Source organism: Phyllostomus hastatus, unplaced genomic scaffold (genome assembly GCF_019186645.2).
Source record: "Phyllostomus hastatus isolate PE091 unplaced genomic scaffold, TTU_PhHast_1.1 phas_contig_62, whole genome shotgun sequence".
Classification (NCBI taxonomy): Eukaryota; Metazoa; Chordata; class Mammalia; order Chiroptera; family Phyllostomidae; genus Phyllostomus; species Phyllostomus hastatus.
This window is the reverse complement of record NW_025333921.1, coordinates 18638453-18653006: the sequence shown is the minus strand read 5'-3', so window position 1 is coordinate 18653006 and position 14554 is coordinate 18638453. Positions and strand designations below refer to the sequence as shown.

General features: G+C 55.6%; 1 long non-coding RNA gene across 2 annotated transcripts; it reads right to left on the bottom strand.

Moving 5' to 3' along the window:
* Positions 1–234: 234 nt before the first annotated feature.
* LOC123825287 lies at positions 235–13863 on the bottom strand. Of its 2 annotated transcripts, XR_006786864.1 has the most exons (4): positions 13756–13863; positions 7853–8115; positions 5344–5423; positions 235–517 (listed from the first exon to the last, which is right to left on the bottom strand). It is a non-coding gene; the product is annotated as an uncharacterized LOC123825287 (long non-coding RNA). The 2 variants fall into 2 exon arrangements; XR_006786865.1 differs by lacking the exons at positions 7853–8115; positions 13756–13863 and adding an exon at positions 5953–6068.
* Positions 13864–14554: the final 691 nt, after the last annotated feature.

Sequence of the window (14554 nt, the reverse complement as noted above, 5' to 3'; positions counted from 1 at the left end):
CCAAGGCAGAGCTGGCAGGAGGGGTGGGGGGGGAGGGGGGGCTCACTGAAGGTAGCACTGGGAGGAGAGGGGAAGCCACAAAAAGGACACTGGGAGGAGCAGGCAGGGAGGTGGGCGCAGATCTGGGTGCACGTCTGGGGGGCGGAGAGCTGCGTGTTTCGAGAGACTGAGTGGTCAGCAGTGAGGGACCGTGTAGAGGATGGCCAGCAAGTAACAGGCTGCCAGTGGGCTTGGTGGGGTGTTGGGACAGGATCTCAGAGGGTTAGGGGAAGTAGGTGGCGACAGAAGCAGTGAGGGGAGACAATGCTTTCAAGAGTTTCTGGGCAGAGGCTGGAGGTGGGGTGAGGGGCTCTGAGAGGGTTCCTGTAGGCTGCAAAGTCGAGAGCAGCAGGTCTGATGCCAAGACGCTGCAGCTGAAGGCAGAGGGAGGTGGGGACAGGGGAGTGTCTAGCTCCCCAGGGTCTCTCTGAGACAAGGGTGAGGCGACTTCCTCCTGCTCCACTCTGGCTCCTGAGCCCTGTGGAGAGAGGAGAGGAGACTAGGGGAGGGAAATGTCTGAGAGAAGGGACAGACAAAGGCACGAAGGTGGAAGGGGAGGGAAGTGTCAACATTTTTTACAGACAACATAATGGTTGTTTCCACTGTGGTAAGAAGACCTAAAGGAAACTAATGAAAGCAGGGACGTCTTGGAAAAAACTTTTCCAAATGCGAATGTGTAGGCCCCTCTCCCAGCCTGGCCCTGCCTTCAGGCCTATCCTTGCTGCCCTTGGAGGACCCCCAAACAGGAGGGCTTCCACGTGGGGCAACCCTGCAGACACCGAGGTGGGAGGAGGGCGGGCAGGGCCAGAGGGCAGCCTGGGTAGAGACAAGGAGGCAGGGAAGCTTTATGGTGTTTGGGGCAGAGCCTGAGGCTTGTCTGTGGGGACCAGCTAGCCGAACAGGCCAGGTGGATGCTCGTCAGCAGGCCTTGGCACCAAGAAGTCTTTGCTGATTGTGAGATGACCGGAAATGCCCACCACCTGGGAGGGCCTCTGGGCGGTGGGGGCGGGGCTCAGCACCCTCTCTAGGTCCCGGGCCGAAGGTCCCAGGAGAGAATGGACACCTGGAAGCAAGGCTGGGGCCAACTAGAACTCAGGGGACAGGTGTTGGATTTGCTAACTTGTGTCTGGTCACTTGTCCCTTTCTGGGGCATACCTGGACCTCACCTACTGAATCATCAGAACCGCCTGGGGGTGGATCTTCCCTTCTGGCCTACCACTTCTTCAGAATTCACCTATTTCCTCTTTTCTAAAAATAGGAACTTTGTTAACTTTAGGGAAGAGGAACTAACCTTTGCTGATAGCTCTCCCAGTACCTCCCCCTACACACACCGGGTGCGCTTGCAGGCACACACCCGGTGTGTGAGCAGGTACCAGGCCCCAGCTAGTTATTACTGCCTGGCATCGTCCTTATAAAGCCTCGTGGAGAGGACACTGTTGTTGTCCCCGCTTGGCAGGTAGAAGCCAAGGTCATGGGAGGTATAGTGACTCACTCGAGGATGCTTTACTTGGTGAGTCTATCAAGGTCACTGATGTGAGTTGAGTGTGGAAAGGCCTGCACACGGCGTTATCTGTCCCCTGCACACGGCCAGCCTGCCACCCCATGGGGCCGGGTCACTTCCTGCTCTTCCCTCCTATCTCTGGTGCTCGCTTAACAGATGCCGTGGGTCTCCTGCGGCTCTCACGGACAGAGGTCTGGCATGTCTGGTGACAGGCATTCCAGGCCTGAGAGAGGCTAGAAGGGGGGACTCGGCCATGGCCTGCTTCACAGAAACCCCTCAGTCCCTAGGGTACCCCACTCCCAGGGTTGGCGACCAGGGCAGGGGATTCCAGGCGTGGTGGCCTGACCTGGCTCCTTAGTTTTGACCCACCGAGTCCTGTTCTCCACTTGTACCCAGCCCCCCACAAACACCCCACACTTCTCTCTGACTGCTCAAGTGCAAAGAGCATGGGTTCTGGGCTCAGAGATGAGGTTTCAAAGCCATCTATGTGACCTTGGGCACATCCTGTAAACCTGCAAATCAAAGGCGCTAAAAATAACACCTTCCCCAGAAGGTTCCTGAGGACTGGGAGACTGATAGGAGGTGTTCACTAAGTATGTCCCTTCCCTCAGGCCCCAGCCTCCTTGGGCAGGCATGCCCCCTTGGCTCACAGATTTTGCCCCTGCTGTGGGAGAGGGTGAGGCCAGAGGGGGGCTAGAGCAGGTTCCTCTAGAGCAGGGGTGTCTAACTCATTGTTACTGGAGGCCACAACAGCCTTGCGGTTGCCTTCAAAGGACTGAATGTAATTTCAACTCCTTAATAGTTGAGGAGTAGTTACATTTATACAGCCCTAAAATTATTTCGGCCCTTTGAAGGCAACCGCGAAGCTAATGTGGCCCCGGTGAAAATGAGTTTGACACCCCTGCTCTAGAGTGTGGGCTCCTGGGCAAGGGTGCTGCTTCTTGCCTGGGCTCAAGTCCATGCTGCCTGGGGTATGTTGCCAGGACCTGGTTCCAGAGTGTCGCTGCTTTGCTTGCACCCTGGCTCTTGAGCCCCACTGGACTGTGGTGATGCAGGCCACATGCCTTGCTGAGCGCTCAGTCTATGGGGCTGCCCCGCTCTCCTCTTGACACCAGGGCTTCTCTCCTGCACTAGCAGACCCCTTCCTAACCAGGGTGACTCCCTTGTATCACACAGGCATGGGGAGGCACAGTACCTGCTACCATCTGACCCCCGCCTCTCTGGAGCCCTGACATTACCCTGCCTAGTTTGGCTCTGGGGACTGCTCAGCATTAGACCCCGAGGGCAGCGGGCAGCCCTCCCTAGCTTTGCCGGGAAAGTGGGGCACCAGCTCTACTTTAGCCAATGTTCTTGCTCACTCAGCTGAAAAGCCAGAGCTTCCTAACCCGCAGGCTCCCAACCCTCACTGGGAGCCAGCAGCCCCTTCCTTGGTGCTCTGTGACACAGTCCCAAGGCAGGGCTGCCGCACTTGTCCTGCTGCTGGGTGCCTGCCTCATGGGGCATGTCTGCCACAAGACTGTTCGTGTCTATAGGCCTTCCCCCCATCAGTGCCGATGGCCCTTCCTGGGCTCCCTCCTTACACCCTTGAGGGGGTTGGGGGAGGGCAGGGGGAGGTGGGGATGGTGAATAGACTCTGTTATCAGGGTGGACAGGAAATTCAGAGGCCTTTTCCCTTGGGAGAGGAGGGCCCTAGGCCCTGCGGAGGGGGTGACAGGGGTTTCCCGGGAAGGCTTAAGCATGCCCCAGCTTGGCCATGAGGAGCCTGTGCCACTGTTTGATCAGTTACATTGAACACTGGACACTGGACTGGACACTGAGGGGCAGCCTGTGCCATGCCTCCTTCCTCAGCCACATAGCTGTGGTGCTGCCTCAGGACTGACTCCTGCGGATGTGGTACCTTCTAGCTCTCTGTTCACTGCGGGCCTCATTCTCCTGGCTATGTCCCAGTGCGGCCGCTGTCCTGCAGCCAACGTGGCTCCCATGGGGTGGGGGCTCCCTGCTGGTAAAGACCAGGTCTGGGCCCAGTGGGGGGTGCCCACCTCATCTTGCCAGGGCAGCTGGGGGCCACCCTGGGTGGCCTTTCCTCCTCCTCCAATGGATGGACCTCATCTCCCTCCTGGCAACAGCCCCCTTGCCCCCCAGCTGGCCTGACAGGGACCAGTAGCCCAACCTGTCAGTCTGTGAAGAGACTCCAGGATGGGGGCAGTTAACACCCTGGGGGGCTCATTCAGGCCAAACCTGTGGTGGACCACGCACGTGCCCAGGTTCCCCTGCAGGCCAGCTTACCTGGCTGAGACCTGACGGGGGCCAAGGGCACTCTGATCTGAGAGGTAGTCACTGAGCCCTCCTATCCTCCACACCTTTGCACCTGAGGCGCTTGCCGTCAATGCTGTCCTCCTTTCTCCCTGCCCTCGAGACCTGCCCAACCCCCTTCCTGCAAAGCTCTCCCGACTACTGAGCTCCCCTGCTGGAGTTCAGGTGAAAAATCTAGCACAGGTCTTTCTTTGTTCTGAAAGTTGAGACTCCTGGGAACTGGCCTAGGCACCCTCCTCAGCAGGTGCGGGGCCTGGGGAATGAGCACAGGCTGTCACTGGGTGCTCCGGCCTGCAGACCTGCGTCTCAGCTGTGTCACAGCCCGGCCTGCCCCGTTTCCAGCACAGGCAGCCAGCTGCGTCCTGATGGGAAGCACCTCCTGCCTCTGGGAAGGGCTCAGGAAACAATCGAGGATGTGACCTCATGTTCGAGTCTATCCAGCCCTGTCAGTGCCGGATATCCCAGGAGCTTCTGCAGGAGAGGGAGTAGGGGCAGGAGATGGGGCTGCAGGACTGAGGCTGGAACTGTTCCAAGCCACTCCTGGGGTGACTCCACTTTAACTGGGGTCCCAAGTTGAGGAGCTGCCAAGTTACACAGCTAGGCTGCCATGCCTCCTTGCCCAGAACTATCCGTATGCTGGAGACTTCCAGGAAAGAACACCAGTGTGTATCAGGCCGCAGGGCTGCTCGAGGCACAGGGGCTGCCAGGAGCCTGCAGGGGCTGGAGGCTGACTTCATCTGGATGGGGGGGCGGGGGTAGTAGGGGACCCTCTGAGGTGAGCAGGCTACCTGAGAGGCTCCAAGCCAGAGCCTGGGGAAGGGAGCCTCTGGGACACTTGTCTCTCTGGAGCAGGCCTGAGATTGGCTGGTGGGATGGGCTAGAAGACTAGTCACTTCCTCTTTCTGGACCACACCTTTCGAATAAGATTACCTCTTACTTCACTGGCTGTTGCAGGATCAAATAAGGTGATGAAGAGACTAAAAAGCATAAAGGTGGTATTATTAGCAGGAGTGTTATTTGACTTGCTAATTAGCTTCCTAAAAATAGCTACGTTTATTATAGCACAGGGAGAATCCTAAACTGGAGCCAGCCGCCTGGATTCTTGGTGGGCGCAGTGGCAGTCTTGCTTGTGAATTTGAGCCAGGCCCTGACCCTCTCTGGTCACCTGGTTTCAGATGGAGCCTGGACAGTCCCCGCGGGCCAAGGCAGCCGATGCAAACTCAAGAAGGATGACTCCTTCCATTTGGGGCTGGTTTCTGAAGGACTGGCTTCATCTGAGTCACTGGGTCAGAGCAATTGGTATCACTGAGTTTATCATCAGCACCTGTGAGGGAACCTGAAGGGTTCTTGAGTTTCTGGGAAGCACCCTGCTCAGTCCCCACCACAAAGTCATTAGCAGGCTCCAGGGATTGCAGACAAGAGGTATCGTAGAGAGGAGTGGGGCCTGGTGGGCGAGGTTAGTGATGGGAGGAGAGGGGCTGCAGACTCACCTGTGAGACATCCAGCTGGCTGGGGAATCCATTCGCTCAATGCATGTTTACTGAGCACCGACCATGTGCCAGGAACTGTGCTGTGGAGGCAATGGAGGCAAATTAGACCCGGTTCTGATTTAGTGGGGGAGGCAGACACTCATTACCAAGCACATAACTAAACCTCACCATGTACTCAACTCTGACAAGAGCTACAGAGAGGCATGTTTGGTGCCGGGGGCACATCTACTGGGTGATTTGACTTAGTTGAAACCTCAGGGAAGGTTCCCTGGAGGAGGTGATGTGGGTTGGAACCTGAAGGGTGAGTAGGCAATGCAGGAGGTGGAAGGGAAATTCCAAGCAGAGGGAGCAGAGGAGCAGAGGTGGTGTGGGCAGGTGGGTAGAAGGGCTGAGGAAGGGAGGGCTGGGGAGGCCCAAGTGCAGAGGGGAGAGCCTGGAGGCCTGCTTTCCCTTCCGTGTGACAGGAGGGGTGGGGGGACTCGCCCTTTCCCTCTCCCCAGAAGGGAAAGAAGATTGTGACCGTAAGATCGAGAGCAGTAAAACGTGGCCAGACTCAGATGTCAGCGTCAGAGAGCAGGAGGGGTCACTGTGACTCACGGAACTTCGGACCTGGAAGTGCCACCTGGGAGGACAAAGGCTGCCGGACGTGGCGTCCCTCCCTCCCCGTCTGGTTTCATTGCTTGCTTGGGGGAAATGTTCCCTCTGTCAGTGCCTGTGAGTCACCCGCCCCTCCGGGGAGGGCAAGCCTGGGACCTGCCAGGATGCTGCCCTGACCCCACGTGTCTCCACCTCCATTTTCTTGGTTCCTGTCCCCAGGCTGCCTGGTGTGACTCTCCAGCCGCCTGCCTTGCTCTCTGGGAGGGGGTGAGCTTGTGGGAACTGAAAGGTAACTGGGACAACGGTCCTTACCGGGGGCTGTCCCTCAGACAGTGCTGTGACTTCGGTCATGTACTGACATCTACGGGAACCTAGGGGCCCCTGGGAGACCATCCGGTTTGATCCCCTTGGGACACAGCCAGGTTGGGTGCTGAGGACAAGGGAGGGAGGGTATGACTTACCCCAGCGGAGCACAGCATCCCTGCACGAGAGCCCACAACCTCCCGGGCATTTTAAATCTCAGGGGAGGCAGGGCTGTGGGTGTTGCCTTGCCCTCTGGCCCGAGAAGTTGGACCTCTGGGGGGTAGAAGGGAGGCCCCGGGAAACAGCGAGCTTCTCCCCTCTCATCTAAGGGAGGCCTCGGACAGCAGCAGAGACACCCAGCCCCTCTCTCACAGCAGCTTGACCATATTCCTCACCCCCGAGGGTGGGATGTTGATAAAAGGACAATCCTGGAATCCATCAGGGACACTCAGGGTGGAGACCTCAGAAATTCCAACTTAGGTCTAGCCATCTCTGCAAGACAGCTTTCAGGGCAAGGCTGTGGCCTAGGATGCATCCTCCTTCCCAGGAAGCGAGGCTAGATGGAGCCGGGTGCATTTCCAAATTGTTCTTTAAGCTGGTGGGCATGTAAAGTGGGGTTAGAAGCTTATTTCCTCCAGGGCTCAGGTGACAGGGCCCAGGAGATGTGGTGTTCGGCTCTGCGTGCTCCTCCAACCCCCGGAAACCCTCTTCTGACCCTCCCACCCCAGCCTCCCGTGTCCCCAGCCCTCACTCCTGCCCTGGGGCCTTGCTTGGACCATAGGGAGGCCTTAAGGGTGGGAGCTTTCACTCCTGGGGCAGCACTGCTCCCTGCTGGCCACCCAGAGAAGCCTGGGGCACTAGAAGTCTCATCCTCTCCCTGCCAGTCAATCTATTGTGAGCTGCTGGGGCCCCAGAGGGCTGGGTCCTTGTCTCCCCAAGGCCAGGCTGGGTTCTCCCTGGGACCCAGCCTTAGCCTAGGCTTCCTCCCCTTGAGCCCCAGCCTAGGAATAGGTCCCAGCTTGGCATCTAGCAGGCTGAGCAACCTTGGGCAAATTTCTGTTGCTGCCAGGGCATCAGATTCCCTATCTGTACAATAAGCAGGGGGACTTGGGGAGGCTTCCTCCAACCTTAGTTTCCCCCCCTCTCAGCCCGCCTCTCAGTTCTCCCGACCCCTCTCCGCCTCTCTCCGTGTCTGGCAGGCCTCGGTTCTGGGAGTCCTCACTAGAAGCATGCGCGCACCTCCCCCCACCCCTCTGTGGCCCCTCTCCTGCCCACAAGCTCTCCACACTTGGCCTCCATTCTGGGCCCATCTGGCTCTGCTGGCTTAAGGAGCAACCCTTCATCCTTCTTCCCACCCAGGCACTAACCATTCTGAGCAGACTCCTGATGGGCACCTAATGGGACCATGGCATTCAGTTTGCTTATAGTAAAATAGATAATGACACCCAGCTCCCAGTGCTGTTACAGGATTACACAAGCCAACACTATGTTTGCAAAAGAGCTTTGTGGGTGGTGGGCCTGTGTCAGAAGAGGGGCAGTGATTCCGGAAGGATGCTGTGGTTGGTCCCTGAGGCCACTCTTCCTCAGACCCCTGCCCGAAGGGTCTTACCAGCATGAGCGGCACTAGCTGGCTGCAAGTCTTCCCCATCCCCCCCAAAGCTGGAGCTCAGGTCAGACCCTTGGTTGCCCAGTTGTGCTCCCCTGTGGTGAGAGAGGACTGCAGTCTGGCGAGAGGAGAAGACAGCTCCATTACTTCTGGGTACTAAAGTGGACGCGGGGGCTGGTGGGGGGCTGGAGCAAGACCTCCCGGCATCCTGGGGGCAGGGCAGGCTCTCATCTTCTGCAGAAGGCAGGATGTCCCCTGGGCACCATCTAGGGCACAAAATTGATCAGAGCGAGTTCATGAGCTTTAGTAGAACACCGAAGGTCTTAGGGACCCGGACCCTGTGCCTCTTTCTGTCTCATTTTATCCCCTATTGACCGCTCCGAACTTCTCAGCAGCCCTACCATTCGCAGGCAGCCCTAGGACACAGGTGCCGTGTGGAGGAAACGAAGCACAGAGGCGACAGTGGCCTGCGAGCCTGGCTGTGAGTGGAGGGGCTGGGAATGGACTCAGCTGGTCCCAGGCACCCGATCCCAAGGCTCTGCTGCCTTCCAGACTCAGGTGGGGAGATGAGCTAGGGGGCTCTGCATGGTTCTAGGTGACAGAAGCTGGTAGCCTGAGTGGGGCAAGGCTGAGGGCCTGAGGAGAGAGAGATGACGTTTGGGAGAAGGCAGTGCTGGAGTGTGAGGCTTTGAAGACTGGAGATGAGGGTCAGGGCTGAGGAAGCTGGTGAGGCTGGGTTTGGGTACCCTGGGGGGTGGGGGGTGCAGGCCTGAGGGCTACTAAGAGGCAATGGGCCTGGCTCAAAGGTGGAGCCACCTGGGAGTCAGGAGCCCAGTGCTGTGGGATGTGATGTGGGCACCGGGAGTACGGGGAGAAGTCCCAGGGAGCTACAAATTGGGAGCCTCTCAGACACGGTTGGCACCAAGGAACCAGACAATACTCAGGGTCCAGGCACCTGCCTGGGAGAGGAGCAGCGAGTATCGGGTCCGTCAGTGCTCCTAGGACAGAGGAAAGAGTAGTTCTAAGAGCCTGCAGGTAGCAATTACAGAGGGATGTTTCTCGTGGTTTAGGAAGAGGCTTCTCACAAATGCAGCCCCCAAATGTAACAGGCTTCTTCTTGGGGTCCAGAGCTTCCTGTCCCAGGAAACGTGTGAGACAGGGCTGGATAGCCCCTCTGCAGGGCGGGGGCCGTTGCTGAGGGGAGTTTGCAGTGGGTGGTGGTAGATATGAGGAGAATCTGCACACAGCAAGGGTTCTGGGGGTGGGGGGGGGTGGTCTTGCGTCCTAAACAGTGAACAGCCCCTTTCCTTGGCTGTGAAGCCCTGACTGTGCTGATTGGCCCAGCACTGCTGCTATGGGAATGAAGGCCTCCTGCCTCCCCAGGGAGAGCCCTTAGCCCTCCCCAGGTCTCAAGCCCCTCTTCTTGGGGCACTTCCCCTGCTTCCCTTCACCCTGTGCCCACTCCAGGGCAGACCTCTAACCAGGGTCTCCTGCCTGGCTGGCAGCAAGGGGGCCACCGAGGGAGGTCCAACAGCAGCCACCAGCCAGCCGCTCCCCCCCACCCCCAGTGACCCCGACATTCTGGTTGGCCTGGGGGCTGTTACTGACCGTCTGGCTCTGGGGAGGGGCTGCTGAGATGTTTCCTTAAACATGGAATTGGAATTGCTCAGCTTGGTAATTAGGAGGCAGCACACTACTCTATAAATGACTGTAATTACAGCTACCTTTTCAGCCGCCAAACCAGGAGTTTGGGGGATCACTTGGGATCTGGATGGAAAGGGAGAGGGGAGAGAGGTGAAGGCTTGGTTGTGGAGGGCCAGGCCTCCACCACGGGCTTTGTGTGCTCACAGGCCCTGCAGATGCCTGGCAGCTCTAGAACACTAGCAGCCTCGGATACCATGTGCTCAGTGCCCCATGTGCTCAGAAACCTGGAGAAGTTTCACCTTTGTCACCTCAAGAGACAGAGGTGTCAGGGGCAGGACCTGCACTGGAACCCAGCCTTCCCCTCAGCCAGACTGAGTCTCTCATGTTTGATTATTGGCCCATGCCAAGTGCTTTCTCCTCTCCCGGTCTTTCCTCAAGGTTCCCTTCAGCCTGGCACATTCTCCGCTTGGTGCCTGGGGCACCCTTACTCTTGCCTCAGTCTCCGGTGACACCATCTCCTCCAGGAAGCCTTCCCTGAATATTTGTGTAGGGTCAGGGCTTCCTCGGGCTCTCCGTGGCCCCAGTGTGTTCCTCTGTGTGCCACCAATGACCCTGCTCTGAAAAGGCCTGTCTTCCTTAGAAAGTACAGTCTTGAGGTTATGGATCACATTCAGTGATGAGTGTGGGGCTAGAGCTGACTTGTTCTGGCAGGTGAGAGCTATGATTAAATTTGCAGAAATTCTGTGAACTGGTTGTTATATGCAGCCATTGTTAACAATTAAATTACATACATTTTACAATTAAATACATTATTAAAAAGAGAAATGCACATTAAAGTCTCCTCACTTCCTGCCCTGGCTGGTGTGGCTCGGTGGATTGAGCACTGGCCTCTGAACCAAAGGGTCACTGATTCAATTCCCAGTCAGGGCACATATTTGGGTTGCAGCCCAGGTCCCCAGTAGGGGGCATGTGAGAGGCAACCAACACATTGATGTTTCTCTCCCTCTGTCCCTTCTTTCCCTTCTCTCTAAAAATAAAATTCTAAACAAACAAACAAACAAACAAACAAACAAATACCAACCCTCATCACTTCCTAATCATTTTACTGTCATCTATCTTCATAAGATTATTTATGTCTATTGGGTCTGATGGTGGAGGCACTAGATAATGGTGCGAACTAACTCAGTGTTAAGAGACACTGCATTGGCAGCTTGCTACTCACCACGGTAGAAATACTGACACTTCGGAAGTGGGAAAATGCCATAGATCAGGGCTCTTCACTGCATCCCAGAAAGCTGATTGTTAAACATCTTTCAGTTTACCACCGAATTCACTGCTGCCTTTGACCCTTACAGCCGAGCTTGGCACATGGCAGTGCTCAGTGAAGGGCTGCTGGCCAGGAGAGAAAGAACACAGGCATTGCCTTGGGCTGTGAGGTTACTGGCTTCCAACATCTGCCCCCAGTACTGGCTCCAGCCCTGCCCACTCCTCCCAGTTCTCACGGGGCACAGGAAAGACTGATGACCTCATGGGGCCTGTGTCTATGGGCACTGGGGTGGAGGGGAGTCATCTTTCCCAGGCCGGGGCTGAGGGCCTCCAGAGAGCTGGCAGGTGTGGGCGGCCTTAGCAAGGTGAACAGAGAGCTGGGCATGGAGGAGATCCTGTTGCTTTCACCCCATGGTGTTGGGGACTGCCCTGCCTGGTCTCAGGAAGCTGTAACCACCCATAACGAAGACTGAGTGAGAGACCTCCGGACCAGGAGCCACTAAGGAGACAAAACTTATTTCCCTGGCATGAATGCTGCCTGTTCTGTGCCTGACCTCCTAAGCTTGATCAGTTAGCCAATGACGGGTAATATTTCCCAAGGAGGGAATCACTTAAGACAGGCATGATCATGAGGAGGCTTCTAGGAAGAGACTCGGGGCTGTGGAAATGAAGGGGTGATGGACATCAACTCCTGCCCCCTGGGCTTTGTCAAAGCCTGAGTCCTTGTTCTTAGATGTGAGAAATCCAAGTCTCCTGGCTGCCTTTGTCTTCTCTGTTAACTCAGGCCTGCAGAAATAGCAGGGGCGGTGCAGCCCAGACCAGAAACAGTGGACCCCCGGGGTAATCAGGCCTGGGACATAGAATATGCAAGATCCTGTGAGATCTGTTTGCTGGAGGATGTTGTTAGATTAGAATATGAAGGCACAGACAGGAAACCAAAACTAGCCCTTTAAGCAATATGTTAAAACTCCAAACTCTGCCCAGAATCACAGTGGCGGTTCTGTCTACACCTTTGTAAGTCACCTACTTCTTTTGATCTTTTCTGCTAGACTGTGAATCCACAAACCAAGTCTGTATTCTCAATAAAAATCTGCTTGGGAATGGATACGGGGCATTCCCCACTAGAGAGAGTGGTTGTTCTGTTCCTACTTCCCCTCCCCACAGGACCTGGTTGTCTCTGTGTATGTTTTTCTCGTGTGTTGATGAACCATCCGCAGTGTTCCGTGCTCACTGCAGGCCGGTGAGTGTGCATCACCATGGCATTATGCCACCTTCCTGCACTCTGAGGGGCAGCAGAAAGGCTGTTCAGCTGGGCCGACCTCAGAAAGGGCACCTAAAGTGCCCCCTCCCTTAGAACTCTGGGTAAGAATTGGTCCTTCCAGGCTCTTTCTTAAAAGTTGTACCCCCTCTTTTAAAAACAGAGTTAATTAATTAATTAGTTAATTTATAGAGAGAAGGGAAGGGAGGGAGAAAGAGAAGAAGAGAAACATTGGTCAGTTGCCTCTCACACGTACCCAACCAGGGACCTGGCTTGCAACCCAAACATGTGCCCTGACTGGGAATTGAACCAGCGACTTTTCACTCTGTGGGCTGATACTTATCCAACTGTACCCCCTCTTTTTGGGTAGCAGGCCCCGTAAAATCCAAGAAGGTCAGGGATAAGGAAGAGAGTGAGGCTGAGCACTTCCTACGCAATACTTCATTTAACAGTTATCACACACAAGGCCACCTCACTCCACCCCATTCTACAGAGGGCCACACATTCCTATCTGAGGTTTGTTACCAGCTGCGTGACCTTTAGGCAAGTTACTCAACCTATTTCCTCAACTGTAGAATGGGGTTAATACAATTATATCTACCTCATAGGGTTGGTGGGAGGATCAAATGAGGTGATCTTTTATAAAGCACTTACAAGGATTCCGGCCTAGAGTAACCATTCAATAAATGTGAACTATTATTGGTATTGTTTTTATTATGCTCCTCACACCCTCTGGTGTGGGTAGTAATTAACCAAGTCTCTTCTTGCAGCTCCATCTCTCTGCTGCCCTCTAGTGGACTCTGACTGCACTGTCCTGAGGACACAGGTTTACTTGGTGTGTCCAGAGAGGTAATTTCTTCCTTTAGATTTCAAAAGAAGTTTGCCATTTAAGGAAACCTTATGGTTGATTCTTGAATAGAGCCAAACAACTAATTTATTTCCTTTCTTACCAAATGAAACTCACCTGTGGTTGCACATTTGCATATTGGTTTTCTTGAAGCAACACCTCACTACAATGGAAAGGCAACAAGGAGGAGATTTTTCTTCTTGACATTCACGGTAATTGACCATTTTTAGATTTTACGGGGGTCATGACCTTTAGCCCCAACACATTTCTGTAAACCTCCTTAGCCCACTGTTTAAGTCAGACATTGCTCACTCACATCTCCAGTGTGGGGATAATTTATCAGTTTCCTCAAATTCTGTCTCTGTCTCTCCAGGTTTGTCCTACAGTTTGGTGTGAAAACTGGTAACAACAGTGACTGTTTCTGTTTAACTCCCAGCTCTCTCTGGTACCTATCCCAGTGTCTGGCACACAGCAGGTGCTAGGTACATGTCTGTGGAATGAATACTGCACTCACAGCATCCAGGTGGCCATGTGGCTCCCTAAACCTGCCCTTCCCCTCTCCAGACCTATTAGAAGTGGAAGAGCAACCCCCGAAGGGTGAGGGGAATCTACTGAGGCAATCCTGGTTGGGGGCTTCATGCTGAGCACTGGCTGTGCAAAGGTAAGTGTAATGTAAGGGTGGACTCTGGAAGACATTTTTATAAAAGGAAAGGTGAAGGTAGAGGTGGTTAAGGCTGCTGGTGAGAGAGGGTGGGCAGGATTGCAGAGGTCTGACACCTACCCGGTTCCTCTGGTCAATGAGAGCACAGGGCAAGGCAAGCCCGAGTTCTGGATTCAGGGCTGGGGAAACGGAGAGAGTCTGTGCTCAGGGACAACAGGGCTGATGCTTACCCCAGAAGCAGGATCAGCTCTGTAGCTTAGGCCCTGGACTGCAAGGAAGGTACTTCAACTGCGCTGAGTCTGTGTGTATTTTCCTGGCGTTCAGTTTCCAGGTTTTAGGGCTCTCAGCTCCGCCCTTGGTCCCGCCCCCTCATCCCCAGCCAATCCGAGAACCCCAGCAACCCCCAAGTCCACCCTCCACTTACTGCCCCGCAGTAAGGAAGCCTTTCCACCACAGTCACCTTCGCTGGTTCTCTCAAGTCCGGACTTCCATCTCGCCCCGCCCCTGCAGATATTGGAGGGGACAGCAGATCCGGCGCTGGGGGTCAAGTGTGTACCCCGGCAGTGCCCGCTCTGGGGGTCACCCTCTCCGGAGACAGCACCTTCTTCACGTGCTCATTCCCCAGTGGCAGGGTCTGGGTCCCCCGAGTGACTCCGGCTCTAGTCTCAGCCCTGTCCTGGCACCTCTTCACCCCCTCGCAGGGTCTCAGGCTCCTCACCTGATAAATGGGAGTTCTCGGTCGGCAGGGGGGTCCGCTCTGGGGCCATTAACCTTTACTGCTAGGACAGACAGGAAAGAATTTGTAAGTCAAATAAAGCCATCCTGAGCTAGGTCTGGGGCTGTCTGTCTCATACCCTTCCCAGGCCCCTTGGTAGGACCCAGATTCAGCCCCTCTCCTCCCAGCCCGCTGCCTCCCGAACCCGCCGCCCTCTTAAACTCAGGCGTCTGGGGTTGGGGATTGGGGTGGGGGTGGGGGGGAGTTACGAAGGTGGAGAATGGGCCCAGCCAGATGCTGTGGTTGTGGGCTTT